This window comes from Tenrec ecaudatus, chromosome 13 (genome assembly GCF_050624435.1).
Source record: "Tenrec ecaudatus isolate mTenEca1 chromosome 13, mTenEca1.hap1, whole genome shotgun sequence".
NCBI classification, from domain to species: Eukaryota; Metazoa; Chordata; class Mammalia; order Afrosoricida; family Tenrecidae; genus Tenrec; species Tenrec ecaudatus.
This window is the reverse complement of record NC_134542.1, coordinates 9,213,017-9,227,069: the sequence shown is the minus strand read 5'-3', so window position 1 is coordinate 9,227,069 and position 14,053 is coordinate 9,213,017. Positions and strand designations below refer to the sequence as shown.

The window sequence follows — 14,053 nt, the reverse complement described above, 5'->3', positions numbered from 1 at the left end:
GAGACCCAGACAACGTGAGGAAGAGCAAGGCTTTCAGCAACAGGAGCATCAGGAGCAAGTGCCTACAAGAGCACTGGGTTTGATGGTGCAGGGCGCCCTCTGCAGCACGATCAAGGTGTGTCTGAGGAGCAGCCAGAGGCTACAGCTGCAGGGGAGAGAGGAGAGGTGAGGGGTAGGTCAGAAATGATGTTGGAGAGGAGCAGGCTGGGGGCTTGCTGGCCCAGGACCAGCATTGGGACAAGAAATGACCATCAGTTTGAGTAGCGGGAAGTGAAAACATAGATTCTCCATGTTAGAAAGAGCATGGGTGCTTCTGCGTGGGGACTAGCGTGCAGGCGACAAGAGCAGAGAGGAAATCAGAAGGGGGCATGGTGGCTGGCGATGCTGCAATTGCTGAGCTCCAGAGACGATCTCAACCTGGGACGACTCCTGAAGAATTGCTCAGGGTGCTGTAATTTCTGCAGCCGAGACAAAGAGATGGGCACTCTCACTTCTGATACAATGACTAATGGGCATCACTCTTGAATGGTGAATGAGAAATTGCTAAGGCATGAAGTCTGACCCAGGTTATATTTCCCCATATTTTATTAATGCAGCCAAAGGCCAAAAGTGTGAATTCCAGATGCCTATGTTCCATAAGTGGAAGGACAATTTCTAGCATCCAGTCTATTATTGCACCTGCTCTTGAAATTGCCAGTGCTCACTGTAAGTCTTAGGCCATAATTGCTGAAGGTGCTGATGGAGAAGCTCCAAGCACCCTCCTTTTGAGTAGGCTGAAAGTTGATGGTCAGGTCGTAGCAGAAAATGCTCCAGGTTTGGGTGACAATAGAAAGCTTAAAGACGTGGCAATTTCTACTGGTGGTGCAGTGTTTGGAGAAGAGGGGGGATTGACTTTGAATCTTGAAGCTGCTCAGCCTTCTGACAGGAAAAACTGGAGAGGTCACTATGACCAAAGATGATGCCAGTCTCTTGAAAGGAAATGGTGACACGGCTCAAATGGAAAAGGGTATTTAAGAAATCATTAAGCAGTTGGACATGACAACTAGTGAAAGGGAACAGGGAAAACTGAATGAACGCCTGGCAAAGCTTGCAGATGGAGTAGGTGTGCTAACAGCTGGTGGGACAAGTGATGTGGAAGTGAATGAAGAGGGAGACAGGGCCCTCAATGCCCTCAATGCAACACAAGCTGCTATGGAAAAGGCAGTGCTCTTGGGGGTGGCTCTGCTCATTAACCCCAGCAAAGGAAGATCAAAAACTTGGTTTAGAGACGATTGAAAGAACACTCGACATTCCTGCAATGACCACTGTTAAGAATGCAGGTATAATTGATAGTTGAGAAAATTGAGGAGTTGATAGTTGAGGATAATTGATAGTTGAGAAAATTATGGAGTTCCTCGGACATTGGTTGTAATACTATAACTGAAGATTTTGTGAATGTGGTAGAAAAAGCAATCATTGATGCAACCAAGGTGGTCAGAAGTGCTTTGTTGGATGCGGCTGGTGAAGGTTCTCTAAGGACCACAGCAGAGGTTGTAGTCACAGAAATTCCTAAAGAGAAGGACGCAGGCATGGGGGTAAGGGGATTGGGGAATGGGCAGTAGCATAGGGGGAATGTGGAGTAAAGAAAACTATGTCAAAGTAGGATTTTTTCCAATTATGCGACAACCTTTCTGTAATAAAAATTTGTTTAAAGTTTAAAAAAGAAGAAAGAAAGAAAAGAAGATACCTTTGGTATCGATCTAAGTGCCCCAAACAGATGAATGGCTGAACAAATTATAGTGCATACACACAGTGGGAAAAGGCAAAGTGTTAAGCAATTATGATGGATCTGAGAAACACTTCCAAACATGGATGATCCTGGAGGGCACGCTACTGAGCGAAATTAGGCAAGTGCCAAAGGGAAAATGTTGTATGAGACCACTACTGTACAAAGCCAAGGTAAGGTTTATATACCCATCCAGAAAAATAAAAGATGACATGTTCAAGTTGATGTGTGAACTATGATATTGGTGAAGAAGATGGACGATACCATGGACTGCCAGAAGAGCAAACAAATCGCTCTTAGAAGAAATACATTTAGAATGCTCCTTAGAAACCAAGGTGGAAAGACCTCATCTTGCTTACTTTGGCCACATGCTGTCATCAGGAAAGACTAAATCATGTTTGTTGAAACAGAAAATGAAAGCAAACCCACTACTGTAGAGTTGATTCTGACACATAGTGACCCTATAGGACAGGGAAGAACTGGCCCTGTGGGTTTCTGAGGCTGTAACTCTACGACAACAGACAGCATCTTCATCATTTTCCCTCGGAGAAGACCAGCAAAAAGAGCAGAAGACAAGCAAAAACGGTGAAATCTTCACTGGAGTGAATTGACCAATAGCCACAGATATGTTTACAAACAATTATAAGCCTATTGAGGGACCAGTCAGGCAATGTTTCATTCTGTTTCACACAAGGTCATGATGAGTTAAAGACTACTGATGGCAACAAACAGCAGCAATTTTCAGTTATCTTTTATCCACGGTCAGTAAGATTGGATGAAATGAGAATTAGGGGGGAAGAACAGATTCAAAGTCAGGTGTATTTAACTGACATTCAAATATGATAAAATGATGAAACATTATTTCGTTTTACCAGTGTTATCTATACCGGGGTTGTTTGTTCAACTTTCTCTTAGGCCCGAGTCTCTCAGTGCTTCCTACCATAAGAAGCTTGTAGGGGTGAGAGATGAGATCCAAAAAGCTCAGGGTTAGATGCAATATTGCATCTCATGATCGAATGAGCCAAGGTCAAGTGAAATTCTTGTTCTAGCATCCTGCAATCACTGTGGTGTAAAAAGAGCATATGTACGGAGATATATTCTACTGCAGGAAAAAACAAATATTATCCCTGTTTTCTTCTAGCAGGTTTATACTCCTTTTTATTTACCCTTTTATTGTTAATTTAGGTAAAGATTTACAGAAGAAACCATCAGACTTACATTCAACAATCCATACACATTTTGGCTCATATCATCCATTGCAATCCCCTCCAATGTACCAGCATGTATTTTGTTTTCTCCCTAATTCCTATTTCTATTCCTCTCTCTTTCCCAGCCCTCTGAACTTTGCCATTGGGTGAATGCTGTCTTTTCTTTTCTTAAATGGTTGATTATTCTACCACAGGGTGAGTTCACTTCTACATCCTACTTCAGCGAGTAGCAACTAAGTTGTAAAAACTCAGGAGCAACCATTGGTGCAAGGATTTATCTCTCCTCATCCAGAGGAAAGAAGAGTGATAAAAATCCAAAGACAGACAGATGGGAACAATCAGTCCAATGGACCAGTAAATCATGCAAACATCAGTCTCCACCATGCTGAGACCACAGAAGAACTAGATGATGCCCGGCTACCACGAGTAACTGAAAATTCTGGATATAAACATTAAATCTCCTATCTGAAGGCTCTGGAGAGTTGTGATAGTTACACAATTTCATGTCAACTTGATAAAGTAATGAAGGGGTGGAGCCTAGCCTGTCAATCAGGTCACAGCCTGATTGATCCCTCCTTGTGGGCGTGGCTTCTCATGAAGATTCTGGGAACTTCTCTCTTGATTCTGCCATCAGAAGTGGTTCTCTCTCTCTCTCTCTCACTCTCTCTTTCTCTCTCACTCACTCACTCACTCTCCACCACACAGAGCCCTGGAGATACACCCACCACCATTGGATCCACCTGATATGATTGCATGTGCTGCGTGAGTCTGAAGAGGAATTTATGGACTAGTATTGGACATATGGGCTAATATTGAAATTTTGGACTTGATCTGGACTGGGCTGGGATGTTTTCTCAATATACAGTTGCTCTTTAATATAAAGAAAGCTCTCTTAGACATATATGAGTGTCAATGAACCTGTTTCTCTAGTCAACCCCATCTGACACAAGTGCGAAGAAGACAGGCAGGCAGTTTCTGAGGGAAATCACACAAGAGGTGAATGTCTTGGTTTTGAGACTCTTCCCTGAGGGAGGTGGCAGTTGTGGCAGTAGTTCGCTGCCTTGGACAAAATGCTGCCCATTATCTCCATGATTGCCTATAGACTAGACCATTGTGGTTCACGGGGACTTTATTGGCTTGTGTTTAGCAGTAGATGCACAGGCTTTTCTTTCTGTCAGGACCAAACCGTGCAGTAGAAAGGTTCCATGGAAGAAGCAGGAACAAAAAGGCCCCTGCAGCAATTGTATTGCCACAGTTTCAGAAACACTGCGCTGTGTTCAAACTTCCCAACAGCAGAAAAGAAGCATAAACTCAGTTGTAAAACAGAGATTAGTCAGCGCGCACTAAACACAGGAATAAAATTTTACTGGCACTTAACAAATCCTAATATACTGTTTCCAGATAGAGTGATTATATACCACCGGGCACACCACCCACCTCCGCGACTCTGATTCCTGAATGATGTGGTAAGTGAGAGGGCTGGTGCCAAAATGCCTAAGAGAATACTTTTGCTTCAAGCCCGCTAACTCCAGGAGGATGGATTTAGGGTTTCTGCTGTAAATACAAGCGGTTTGATGTATTCCTGAGGATGTATGTGCATCAAGTTCACATCTGTCAGGATACTAGAAGTAAGAAATATAACCAAATCCCCCAAAGACAGTATTCCTATATCCTTACTGAGTAGCATGCCAGTTTCTGAACAATACCATTATCTCAGCGATAACTTTAACGACTTGCATTGAGATGGCACATAAAGCCTTTTCAGATAAACAATTTGACGACTGAAATTTGAGTTGGCCAAAGGGATTTTTATATGACTACACATAAATCAGAAAACCAAATTTATTTGGGTAGACTCTAGATGTTTTCTGTGAGAAGATTTAACCTTTGGGTCAACCCAGCAGTCTAAACTGCTGTGTTTTCGTAGAGCCACTTAGAGGTTATGAAATTTTTCTCTATAAACATGACTTGAAACCAGATGGATTTACTGATGCAGCCAGGGGCTCTTAAGTTGATGCATTCATAGTATCTTATTCTAGAAGTCCCAATGGAAACCTATTCTGCATCACAACAGCACACAACCCTCTCATGACATACGGGTAGTGGCTACACAGGAGGTGAACTGGCCTGGGCTGAGTTGAGGTCTCTCACTTAAGATGGTGAGAATTCAACCACTGAATTACCACTTCCCTCCCTCGTCCTCGTTGAGGAACCCAGTTCATGACCATTGAGTGGATTTCAATATATGCTGTGTGTTGCTATGTACCATCGAGTCAGTTCCAACTCATGGAGACCCTGTGTACAACGAGAAACACTGTCTGAGCCTGGTTCTACGCCCTCCTTAAACACGATTCCTATGTTAGAACCCATTATTGCAGCCACTGGGGTCGTCTTCTGTTTCGCTATCCTGACACGTTACCAAGCATGATGTCCTTTTCCAAGGACTGCTCTGTCATGATAACTGGTCTAAAGTATCTGCCAGCCTCGCTTCTAGGGAACATTCTGACTATACTTCTCCCAAGACAGACTTGTTTGTTCTTTTGGAAGCCCACGGTGTTTTCAATAGTCTTCTCCAGCACCATCATTCTTCTGTCTTCCTTATTCCATGCCCAACTTCCAAATACTTACAAGGCAAATAAAAAGACTGTAGCTTGGGTCAGGCACACCTTAGTCCTCAAAGTAGCATCCTTGCTTTTTCACCACTTTAACGGGGTCTTGTGGAGCAAACGTATCCAGTGTCAATGTCATTCGAGCTCTTGACTACGGCTTCCATTAGCATTGATTTGGACCCAAACAAGATGAAATCCTTGACACCTCAGTCCAACACACAGTGACACGGTATAGGATGTGCAAGCTAGCAATCTTTACGGATGCAGACAGCCTCAATTTTCTCCCATGTAGCAGCTGATGTGTTTACACCACTTACCCAGCACTTAAACTACATCCCCACCAAGGCTCTGTAACTACTGCTGTCTGTTCAGAAGTGACTATTTACACAGTGCTAGGTTGTTTTCATTCTTCACGCCAACATGTAAGGTAAGTTAACAGTGTCACCCCCAGAAGCAAAGAGCTTGCCAGTCAAAGGCACGGCCTTCAAGACCAAACAGTGTTCCCATAAGCCCCGTGCTCTTCAACCCTTTACTGCCTTATGGGCCCAGTCAGGCCTCCTGACATCTGGGCCAGTTAAAGACACTGGCCCTCCACATTTGACTATTGGGTTTCCATATCATTAGATCTGCACAATCTGATGGTAATCGCTAATGTTGTGTCTCATTGGTATTGGACTGGAAGCAGTAGCAGGGTCATACTTATGTCCATAATTGTACAAGAGTAGTTGCTACCACTGGACTGTACCCAGGTGTCACAGTGGGTTAATTGTTGGGCTGATAGCTGGATGGTTCAAAAACCCACCAGCCACTCTGGGAGAAAGATGAGACCTTCTGTCTCTGGGGAAATACACAGACTCAGAAACCCCCAGAACCATTTGACTCTGTCCTATAGGGTCACTGAGTCGGAAGTGGCTAGAAGGCAGTGGATATAATCCTATCAGTAGATGTAGCACTAGAAGAGGCAGTCTGTGTTAAATATTTCCAAAACACATCTGGATAAAACCAAGTTTTCTCAAACTCCTGCACGCATTGCCCTGCTCGTTTTGGACTGTCACATGCCTTCTGTTATAGGGCGAGGCCATAAAAATTACCCCACACTCTGAGGCGTGCTCTGTGCCGATGTGAAGCGACACCTGCGGAGTCAGTAGTGGCTTGACTGCTGGAGACGCTCGTCACGATCAGTCGTGATGAACTCACAGGGTGGGATACTGTCAATCCCAGGGGGCAAAAAAACAAAAATCAGGCTGAGGAAGTAAAGTTGTTAGCTGGATAGTAGTGTCCAGATTTTACATGCATGTGATGTATTTAAAAGACAGACATACATTCAAGTGTGCACTTAAATGGCACTAGGCAATGGCAGTATGCATAAGGAATTCAACATGTTCAGAATTAAAATACACTTCATTAAACAATATAAGGATCCCAAAGTTCAAATCTGTCTACTCACCCATCGGTTGACCATACCGGAGTGGCTTGCATGCTGCTCTGCTATTGAAAGCTATGTCACCGGTATTTCAAATACCAACAGGGTTGCCCATCAGCGGAAATTTCAGACAAAGGCAGACTGTACAGAAAGGTTTGGCAATCTACTCCCAAATATCAACCAGTGAGAACCCGATGGATAAGAACAGAATGCTCTCTGAGATTGGACCGAAAGATGAGCTCCTAGGTTACAGTGGCCGCTAGCATACCAGCAATGGCGCAGGACCAGGTAATATGTCCTTGCTTGTACCTGGGCGCATCAGGAATCAGAGCCAACTCAACGGTCACAACACTCAGCCATTTAACTATGGTAACAGCCATGTAAAGAGTGGACACAGACTATAAAGCCAGCTTCTGATTATTCGTTCCATTGTTACAGTTAAACGCACACAAGAAAATGCTTGTGCTAGTTTCACGTGTCCTCTCTTATCACCTCTATTGTCACCAGAATCCGAAGCTACAAAAATGGGCCCAGTGAAAGCTAAGTAGAAATTCAAAGGAAAATAAGTAACCCGTCGGCGAAGGATCAAAATCTCCACGTAGAATAAGTGCCCCGCAAGATATGACAAAATAATAATTTATAAATTATCAAGGGCTCATGAGGGAGGTGAAGTGGGGAGGGAGGGGAAAAAGAGGACTTGATGCAAAAGGCTTAAGTGGAGAGCAAATGCTTTGAAAATGATTACGGCAAAGAATGTACAGATGTGCTTTATACAATTGATGTATGTAAATGTATGGATTGTGATAAGAGTTGTAAGAGTCCCTAATAAAATGTTTTAAAAAAAGACTGAAGTTTAACATTAAACCTTAAAAAATAAAGCACACACAAAAAAGTGCCCCAGTGATGAGCAACATACAACCCGTGTTCTAGGTCTTTCTGACTCTGACCGTGGGGACGCAGTTAAGAAGTCTGGAGTGAGAGAGGCCACTCTGGAAAGAATTCAACCTCCCCGGACTTGGCCCAGATCAGATGCAAAGTGATCCCTGGGGGAAATAAGATGAAGATGAAAAAACATCAGAAAGAGCAAGGACAGAAGCCTGCAGGGTCTCAGGTCCTTTCTGCAGGGAAGACCCAATTTTTACCACTTTCTGGGCTTGTAGGGATTGTGGTCAATGGATTTTAATGCACTTAAAAACATTTCTTTTAGATTTCTTTTCATACTTAAGAAATTTTATCAGGTATATTATGAGGTTAAAACTCAGCAACGTTGCATTTATTTTACCCACAGCTAAGCTAATAAGGAGCTTCTTCCCAATAAGTATAATGAAATTTATTTTAAAGAACATATCCAAGGGAGGAATAGGGCAGTGATGAAGAACACCACTTGAAGCTGCTGCTGGTGGTGGTTTGGGGTGTCCCTGAGCTGAGTTCAAATCCAACACATCTTGACTCCATGCGGCCACACAGAACAGAAAGGGACAGGCCCAGTCCTGCACCACCCGCATCAGCATTGCTGTGTTGACGCCCGTTGTGGCAGTCACTGGGTGAATCTAGTCTTCCTCTTTCTCAGTGACCCTCTCCTTCACCAAGCTTGATGTTTCTTCCCAAAGACTGGCCCCCGTGGTCCCCTGTACAAATGACAAAGCCCCGTCATCCTTGCTTCTAAGGACATGGTGGCTGTACCTTTCCCAAGAGAGATTTGTTCCTTATTCAGAGAGCTCATGGTAGATAGATCCAATATTCTTTGTCAGCACCGTAATTCAAATGCACCAATTTGCCTTCAGTCTTTCTTATTTATGGCCCAGCTTTTGCATGCATATGGGTCTAGGTAAGGCATGCACACCTCCATCCTCAAAATGAAGTCTTTCTTTAGAATTTTTTTTTTTCACAAAAGAAAGGCTTGTAGTTCATTCAAGGATCGTTTGCTGGCCCTTAGGAGCGTTTTCCAGTCCAGTCTGTTGGGGCACCACGCCCTGGCCCCAAAGTCCACTTTCAGCATTCCCTGGGGACCTTGCCACTCCATTCCCTTGCTGTTCCACTGCACTCCCCCAGTGCTTTGCCTCGGTGTGGTGGGATCTGGTCAGGTGCAATTCCCACACTGTGTCTCCGGTGCTGTCCCCTGTATCGCCCTTAGTCACTGAGGGGCATCATTTCTCATAGTAGGGCCAGCCATGTTGTTCTCTCTGGTGACTGGCTGCTCTACTCAGGAACATCATCCTCATGGCCTGGTGGGCCAGGCTGTGTTCCACTGTCTCCTCCTGCCCCTTCATCTGCTCCCATGTGCTCTGATCAGATATGTCCATCTCCCGGAGCTGCAGAATCAATGTCATCCTTTAAAACTAATTCTTTTCGGGGGAGTTTCTTTCGAATATTTTTAAGAATTCTTTTGCAGCAGTTTTGCCCAAAGCAGTATGTCCTTTGATTTCTTGCCTGCTGCTTCCATGGAAGTTCATTGTGGATCTGAGTCAAATGACATTGTTGACAACTGCCAACTTTTCCTACGTACCATGATGTTGCTTATTGGTCCAGTTGTTGGGATTTTTGTTTTCTTTATGTTGAAGTGTTACTTGGACGGAAGACTGTAGATTTTTATTATTATCAGCAAGTGGTTCAAGGCCTCCTTACTTTCAGCAAGCAAGCTTGTACCATCTGCATATCCAAGATTGTTCTTGAGGCTTCCTCCAATCTGATGCTGCCTTCTCCTTCATGTAGTCCAGCTTCCAAATGATCTACTCAACTAGAGATTGAATAAGATTAGTAAAGGTATACTGTCCTGACACCTTAAATTCAATAAAATACAAGGAAACATTTTTTCCCGGTCTTCTCTGTTTTCAGCCAAGATTCATGTGACCTCAGCAATGATATCGCTAATTGCACATCCTCTTCTCAATTTCGCTTGGGTTTCTGACAGCACTCTGTAAATGCATTGCTGCTTTTGAATCACCTTCAGCAAAAATGTTCTTGTATGTGATGCTAATGATATAGTTCGAGAATTTTCACATTCCATTAAGTTATCTTGCCTTGGAGTGAATACTGATGAGGATGATTTCAAACCACTGGTCAGATACCTACCTTGTAAAATTTTATCTTAAACAAGGGAGCACTTCCAGTATTGCATCTATTTGTTGAAATATCTAATTAGTATTCTGTTAATTGCTGGAGCCTTCTTCTTTTCCAGTGAAGCTTAAACTCCTTTCAGTTCTACTGGTTCTTGGTCATATACTATTCCTGGAATTGTTGAACACTAAGCAACCCTTTTTGCTCCAGAACCCTGCAATATTGCAACTTGAAGGGACTTGAATTTCTTTGTTAGTTCTTTCCGTTTAAGGAATGTCAAATTTGATCTTCCCCTCTGATTTTCTTTCTCCGGGTCCTTGCACATTTTACTATAATATTTTATCTCCTGGAGTCACTCTGAAATCTTCTATCCAACTCTTCTACTTCATCCATTTTCCCATCCATCACAGTTACTCTATGTTCAAGAACAAGGTTCAGAGTCTTCTGACATCCACATTGGTCTTTTCTGTCTTTCTTTTAAATTATGTTTTGCTTTCTATATATAATGTACTTAATATCTTCCCACAACTCAGATGGTCTTTGGTCATTAGCGTGTAATGTGTGAAATCGATGCTTGAGATGCCTCTAAAATCAAGGGGAATATACTTAAGGATGTAGTCGGCTCTCGTGGATTTGTTTTCATTTTACTGAGCATTTTACTTGCATTTGAGCAATTGATGGTCTGTTTCAAAGTCAATCCCTGGCCTTGTCCTGACTGATAACATTGAGCTTCTCATTGTCTTTCCATAGATGTAATCAATTGAATCCTATGTGCTCATCTGCCAAGAACCATGTGTATAATCACTACTTATGCTGTTGAAAAAGGGTATTTACAATGAATAATTTGCTAGTCTTACAAAATATTATCATATGCTTTCTAGCATTATTTCTATCACCAATGCCATAGTTTCCAATGAATGATCCTTCTTTGTTGCCAACTCTCACATCTAATAATCACCAGTTATTACTAACGCAGCACACTTGGAAGTTTGATCAATTTCAACTGCACATGTGGGTGAAAAGCGTCAATGTCTCCATCTTTGGCATTGGTGATTGGTGCAAAATTTAAATAAATGCCTTATTAACTGGTCTTCCTTGTAGGCATGTAGATATCATCTCCCCACCGACAGCACTGGACTCCAGGAAAGGCTTGAGATACCTTCTTGACAGTGACTGAGGCCCTGTTCCTCTTGAATTGGTCATTGCCAGCACAGAAGCCCTTGCTTGTTCTCTGCAAAACATCCGAGACCAGTCCATTTCAGCTCACCAGTGCCCAGGACACTGAGCTTGAAGTGACCCATTTCATTTGGACCACTTCTGATTTGCACAGATGCATACTGTGCACATTCCACATTCCGATAATCTGATGAATGTTTGCAGCTATTTCTTCGTATGTTTAATGAAGCCAGGTCAGCAAATGGATGTTCCCAAAACTTCTCTCCACCCACCTCAGGAAGTTTAACTCTACTTTGAGAAGGCAGCCCTTCCCTAGCCATTAGTTCCTGTCTTCCAATCTGAGTGGCTTAGATTCCAGGACTACATCAGACAATGTCCCTCTACGGTTCCTAAGGTTTTCAGTGGCCAATTTTACTGCCCGTTGTTTGTCAAGCCATTCTTCCCAGTCTGTCAGTCCCACTGAAAATGGTCCACCAGGGAAGACTCTGCTGGTAACTGAGATACTCATGGTTCCAGCATCGAAGCAACACAAAAGTCACCGCAGCACAGCACACTGGCAGAAACGTGGTCGGGAGCCAGTCTATCTGGGTAAATGTCCAGCCATGTGGTCTCCAACAACAAGTTACTTACCATTTTACGATTCAGTTTTCCTGATCCGTCAAACAAAAAGGTTACTGGCGCCTGCCTCATAGGGTTGTTGAGAAAATCAAGTGCATTAGCAGACTTGCTGCTGTCAGTTGCCATGAAGGCGGTCCTGACATGAAGCTGGCCCTTACCTTTACCCACAGCCTACAGCCTGCATTGGGGGGCAACGAGGACTAAGACAGCTTTCGACACCACAGTGTTCTCCAGAGCAGGACAATTGCTGCTGCTGGCTCCGTCCTCAGGGACCTTTGCAAATCTTCCCATTTACTCAACAGCAGCGGTTCTCAAACTGCTGCTCGCGACCCCTTTGGGGGTCGAATGACCCTTTCACAGGGGTCACCTGACTCATAACAGTAGCAAAATGACAGCTTTGAAGCAATGAAAATAATGTTATGGTTGGGGGTCACCACCACATGAGGAATGGTATGAAAGGGTCACGACATGAGGAAGGTTGAGAACCCCTGCTCAGGCGTGCGGTGAGAATGCACCAGAAGAGGAGGAGGAGACACGGGCTACCTGGAGCGTGGTCACTCCCTCTCAGGGTTTAGCGTGTGCATTGACATCACACCCTATACCCCTTCAAGAGGGAGCAGAGGTTGGGAGGCAAGAAACTCTCCGCAGAAACCATTGATGGCGCTCGTCAACACCGCACCACACGGAAAAAACCAGAGACTGGGATGCTTGGCAACGGTAGTCAACTCCGGAAGGACCAAGAGTTAATGACACCCTTAAAGTCAAAGTCATTTTCACATCAAAGGATGAGATTTTGAAGACTATGAGGAGGACAGGGGTGGGAGCAGAGTGAGAGGAAAGACAGGACACTATGGCAGGAGGGAGGGAGGGGGGGAGGATAGGGTGGGGTGGGGGTGGGGGGCTCAGTGGGATACTATAATAAATACGATTACAGATTTGATTGGATGGCAATGGGCGGTGCATATGGTTTTCTTTCTAAGTAAATACGTGAGTAATGTTAACATTTAAGGAGCGGAAAGACTGAAGAGCCCTCCAGGTGCCTTACCCTCAGATCTACCAGTGGTCTCAATGGCTCAAACCAGGGAGGGAAGTGAGACGGCCGTGGAGCTGGACTGCTGCCCACAGGTGCTGATTCTGGCAGCGCCACGACACAAAGGCACTTATCAGTGCCCCATCCTGGACCCCTGGCCTCCTCCAGCCGCCCCGTCAAAAGCCATCGAGGGAGACCTAGACTTGGGAGGGTCTTCCTTCACACTGCGCCTGCGCATGTCATCTCTGCAGAGACGGTGCCAAACCTACGAAATCGTCAGTGCCCTTTCTGTGGGTCAGGAGCTCACAGGCCGTCCTAAAAGGAGAGAACTCTAACATCGTGTTTTCCTACCAACATGGCGGGTTTAAAGTAACCGCTTCCGCGACAGCCCTGCGAGGCCAAATGGGGATGAAGCCTCTTACAAGCACAAACCCATTTTAGGAGCCCTGGCTCTGTGGAGGTCATCGCCCACCTGCTTCTTCCCATGAAATTCTTCTCCTGGGTAACTTTTTTTCTGTTTATTTTTTTTAAATCATTTTATTTGGGGGCTCATACAACTCTTACACAATCCATACATACATCAATTGTGCAAAGCACATCTGTACATTCGTTGCCCTCATCATTCTCAAAACATTTGCTCTCCACCTAAGGCCCTGGCCTCAGCTCCTCATTTTGCACCCTCTCTCCCAGCTCCCCACCCCCAATGAATCCTTGATAATTTATAAACAATGATTATTTTGTCATATCTTACACTATCTGACGTCTCCCTTCACCTACTTTTCTGTTGTCCATCCCCTAGGGGAGGAGGTTATATGTATTTTCTGTTTATATTTTTAAATACATGTAACCCTAAAGATCTGGCTTGCTGGGGGACATGGATATTCTAAGACACTGTAAACTTGATTTAAAGCAAAAATAGATAAGGATTTTTGTTTTCAAATGCGAACTGACGCTTACAAATCCTGACAATGTAACCAATATAAATATATATAAGTATGTTAAGTTAGAGAAAGTATCTCTAAAATGAATCGACCCGGCTGTTATCGGGGTGCTTTGGATAACTGGCAACCCTCCGGGGCAGAGCAGGACTGCTCTCGGGGGTCTTCAGAACCATGATGGGAGCAGACAGCCTCGCCTTTCCCCCGAGAAGCGGCTGACTGGTGGGTT

The 14,053-nt window shown here is 44.1% G+C and overlaps 1 protein-coding gene and 1 pseudogene across 1 annotated transcript in view; one reads left to right on the top strand and one right to left on the bottom strand.

Annotated features, from left to right (window-relative positions):
• DNER (delta/notch like EGF repeat containing) overlaps positions 1 to 14,053 on the bottom strand; it is a 188,906-nt gene that overhangs the window by 76,861 nt on the left and 97,992 nt on the right. The window lies entirely within an intron of this gene.
• Positions 369 to 1,601, top strand: LOC142424706 (60 kDa heat shock protein, mitochondrial pseudogene; annotated as a pseudogene).